The sequence below is a fragment of the Schistocerca gregaria genome, chromosome 3 (genome assembly GCF_023897955.1).
Source record: "Schistocerca gregaria isolate iqSchGreg1 chromosome 3, iqSchGreg1.2, whole genome shotgun sequence".
Taxonomy (NCBI): domain Eukaryota; kingdom Metazoa; phylum Arthropoda; class Insecta; order Orthoptera; family Acrididae; genus Schistocerca; species Schistocerca gregaria.
Window position 1 is genome coordinate 108,389,497 of NC_064922.1, and position 4,901 is coordinate 108,394,397.

Below are 4,901 nucleotides of genomic sequence, written 5' to 3' on the forward strand. Positions count from 1 at the left end.
TTTAAAGACGTTTAGAATAGTACCTGCAAGTTTTATTAAATTGCAATCTTTCATTTATAAATTTATATGTCACATTCAAAATTCGCAATTTTTGAGTGATAGAAACCTTCGACTACTCGATTCATGTGTATTTTCGTATTGTATACTGTAGACTCGGCACTATTTGGCTTGTAATCCAGCAACTGCATATCCCAGCCCCTAGCCAATGAAACCAGCAAAAACTTTCAATATCTCAACTCTGAGTTAGCAGGTACGTAGATGAGGGCCACTCATCACATTTTCTATTTGAAAGTCCGCATAGGTAGTTGTTGCTTCCCGTTTTCGCTTCACAATCACATCAGCAACAGCCGAGTTGCCCGTTTTCGCTTCACAATCACATCAGCAACAGCCGAGTTGGGAGCTTTAGATGAGCTGAATTGTCCCCGTTTCTTTTTTTATCTTCGGTGACACAGAGTGTCTAGTCCAAGTTGGAAGTCACCTCCCTTGACATTTAGTGGCCAATCTCATAGTGGCATAATAGTGACCGGATAATTTTGATCATATGATGTAAGAGCAGTGTTAGTCTAGCAGAGAAATGAAGAAACAGAAATATGACTAAATGTGCAGCGATAATCATCTACTGCAAGAAAATCTACGGCTTTTTGATGATGAAATGTTGCAGAAGATACAGTTGTAGTCTCATAACTACTATGACAGTGAAATTTAAATTAAAAAAACTCAGTCTAAACACCAGGGCAGACCATCAGTTGTTCCATTCGAACACAATCCGCATCTGTAAAACAAAGTAGGTAACATTCGTCTCGTATATCCATGCCCTAAGCTAAGTCATGCAATGTAACGGTGTTATCATCATTTTCTTGAGGCCTTATTCCTGCTGCAATCCGGGGCCTGTCTTGTTACTGTTGATTTGGCAGTAACTGTTGCAGAGGGTGACCAGATGCTCTTCCTGTCACCACCCCAAACCCTCCCGAGACAGAATCAGTGTACACCAGCTGTCTGCATCTAGTGTAAGCCGTGGAAAAGTGCGAATGTGTTTCAGATGTCTGGAAGTCGAGGAACTGAGGCGGAACATGGGGACCAGCCCATTATTCACCTAGCAGGATCTGGAAAACAGCCTAATGGCCACATTCAGGCAGGCCGGCACGCCGGCCCTCGTCCTTAATCCGCTGGGCGGATTCAATCCGGATCCGGAGCGCCTACCTGAGTCCAGGGAGCAGCGCGTTAGCACTCTCGGCTCCCCTGGTGGGTCGTGCAACGTAACAGTGTCTTGGGAGTTAAAGACCTAACTGTGCAGGACGTCGCACCTAACTTTGCCACGTCAAATATTTCCGAAATGAAACAAAATGTGAAGAATTCAGTTAGCCAGAGGTGCACCCACGTCACAGGCTGACACGATGGGCTAGATATTCACCATCTCTACAGGTAAACAAACATCACTTTTAACCCAAAGTTACTGTTTTTAAACGGTATATTTCTACCGAAACGATAACTACAGGTACAATTCACTGCTCTAAACTGTATATCTACTGTAGTACTTAGACTTCAAATAATAGAACGGTGCCACAATTTGTCATAATGCTGTAATGCCGTAATGCATGTTGCCTGCACAGTTCCGAAGCCTTATGTAAACAATCCCGTCACTGCCGGCAGAATCTGTGGCACGGTTGCCATCCTTGAACATCTACGTATTTCAGAAGGTATGACGTTTCGAACACTGAAAACAAGTCTGCCATCACTAATTGCAGCTTTAGATGTCTGTAGCAAAACATACTCGTGTCACTTAAAATGAAAGGTAACTTTGCGATGGAAGCGATGTCTGTTTACATTTATGCGTTGTGCATTGCTGACCATTGTGTGAACCCACATTTAGTTACCTTTTGGGTGTACGCGAGTTGGCAAAATTACGTGGGACACCAATTACATGTACAGACAAACGTACGAAATGTTATGGCATAAAGTGAAGCGCCGGCACGCCAGTCGGGAACGAGAGAGCAGAGGGGGCGATGAGAAGGGGTCAGCCAATCGCTCGCTGACCGACCCCTCTCCAGGATGACAACACGACCGCAGCGGCCCCTATGTGGAGAGAACATAAGCGCCACACCCGACTGCTCGCGTGCTCTTATGGCCACTCATGCAGCGCCAGTATTGACTTGACCACTCGATGGGTGTCGACCATCGTAAATCATTGTTCGTTGGTATGTTACCTCTTGCCTGCAACCTGTACTTCCACCGCCGGAGGGTCGTATGGGACTCCAAGTCCCACCGCCTCAAGACTAGCGACTTGCAAATAAGTGTCGAAGCTGATTAATTCGCTTGAACCCTTTATGTCTCAGACATTGGAATTGTTGTACTGAAGAAACTTTGCTTCCAACCCGTCCGTATAGCACGAAGTTAATTATTGTAATTGCTCATTTTGTAATAAAAATCATTAATACGATTTGTTTGAATGTCTTCCACCGATACGAGAAAGCAGATTTCCTAGACACCCCACATTTGACGACTAGGAAGGATTTAACACTAACGGTCACTGCTGTTGAATGCACAGTACTGAAGTGAAATTGCATTTTTTTTTTTTTTTTTCGATAGGGTGACAAGCGCTTACAGGAGACGTCAATGCCGGATTCTCGAGCTGCCATTCATAGTCATTGAATGCCGTCCTCTTAGAATAATATAAACTTGTCAACATTGGTATAGAAAACATCGTTCCTGTGAAACACAACTCTTTATTCACATGAAGTGCTGAGTGCTATTGACAAGGGATTTCACATCGATTCCATATTCCTGGATTTCCGGAAGGCTGTTGACACTGTACCACACAAGCGGCTCGTAGTAAAATTGCGTGCTTATGGAATATCGTCTCAGTTATGTGACTAGATTTGTGACTTCCTGTTAGAGAGGTCACAGTTCGTAGTAACTGACGAAAAGTCATCGAGTAAAACAGAAGTGATTTCAGGCGTTCCCCAAAGCAGTGTTATAGGCCCTTTCTTTCCTTATCTATATAAACGATTTGGGAGACAATCTGAGCAGCCGTCGTTGGTTGTTTGCAGATGACGCTGTCGTTTATCGACTAATAAAGTCATCAGAAGATCAAAACAGACTGGGAAAGGATTTAGGAAAGATATCTGAATGGTGCGAAAAGTGGCAGTTGACCCTAAATAACGAAACGTGTGAGGCTTCACATGAGTGCTAAAAGTAATTCGTTAAAATTCGGTCACACGATAAATCAGTCTAATCTAAAAGCCGTAAATTAAACTAAATACATAGGTATTACAATTTCGAACAACTTAAATTGGAGGGAACACACAGAAAATGTTGTGGGGAAGGCTAACCAAAAAAAGAAAGCACTCCCTCTTCCGGCCACAAGTGGCCCATCGGGACCGTCCGACCGTCGTGTCATCCTGAGTGGGGATGCGGATAGGAAGGGCGTGTGGTCAGCACACCGCTCTCCCGGTCATTATGATGGTTTTCTTTGACCGGAGACGGTACTATTCAGTCGAGTAGCTCCTCAATTGGCGTCACGAGGCTGAGTGCACCCCGAAAAATGGCAACAGCGCATGGCGGCTGGATGGTCACCCATCAAAGCGCCAGCCACGCCCGACAGTGCTTAACTTCGGTGATCTCACGGGAACCGGTGTATCCACTGCGGCAAGGCCGTTGCCATGTGGCTAACCAAAGGCTGCGTTTTATTGGCAGGACACTTAGAAAATGTAACAGATCTACTAAGGAGACTGCCTGCACTGCACTTGTCCGTCCTCTTTTAGAATACTGCTGCGCGGTGTGGGATCCTTATCAGGTAGGACTGACGGAGTACATCGAAAAAGTTCAAAGAAAAGCAGCACGTTTTGATTATCGCGAAATATGGGAGAGAATGTCACAGAAATGATGCAGGATTTGGGCTGGAAATCATTAAAAGAAAGGCGTCTTTCGTTGCGACGGAATCTTCTCGCGAAATTCCAATCACCAGCTTTCTCCTCCGAATGCGAAAATATTTTGTTGATACCGACTTATATAGGGAGGAATGATCAGAAATCTAAAATACGGGAAATCAGAGCTCGTACGGAAAGATATAGTTGTTCATTCTTCCCGCGCGCTATACGAGATTGCAATAATAGAGAATTATGAAGGTAGTTCGATGAACCCTCTGCCAGGCACTTAAATGTGATTTCCAGAGTATCCCTGTAAATGCAGATGTAGATGTATATGGGGTATCCAGTCTAGAGCCCCTGCCTCACAGTCAATGACAACGTCGGTGATGTGGGATCTGAAGAATAGCATGTGGACCTGAGTCATATTAGAGCCCAATTAGAGTTTAAAGGTACATTTGTACTAGGTAGGACAGTATTCTATACAAATGTCCTTGGCGGCGTTGCAACCACACGTTTCCTACATTCTCGCAAACAGCCTACTGCAGACCCATGGCCACTGACGTGTATGTGTTTCTGTTACCACCTGTGTCAGTTTTCGCTGTTCATTGTGAATCATCGTGTATTGAAGAAGTTACAGATTATTCATTATATGGTAGCGAAGAATTCTGAATGTTGTAGATCTTCCCCAGAACCTCACATGTACCGCCGGATGAATGGTGTAAACTCTGCAAATCAGTTTTTCAGAACAAGATTCACCTCAGTACAGTACAGTTGAATAGCTGTTACCACAGAGAGCTTGTTATGCACTAGATCTCGACCATAGTAATTTTTCTCGCCTTCAAAACGGGTTACAGGTAGTTTTTTCCAAACTATCCTATAACGTATGGAAGAAGCGTCAGAAAGAGCCAAATCAAATCGGAATCAGTTAATTTCCAGCGGATAACGAAATGTCTATCAGTACTTGTGATTGCCAGTACAGCAGAGGCCCACTATTCCGAACTAATTGGGAATGAACACTGTTCGGTTTAGCGGGAA

At 44.2% G+C, this 4,901-nt stretch overlaps 1 pseudogene; it reads right to left on the reverse strand.

Moving 5' to 3' along the window:
- Positions 1 to 3,542: 3,542 nt before the first annotated feature.
- LOC126357330 (5S ribosomal RNA) lies at positions 3,543 to 3,659 on the reverse strand (annotated as a pseudogene).
- Positions 3,660 to 4,901: the final 1,242 nt, after the last annotated feature.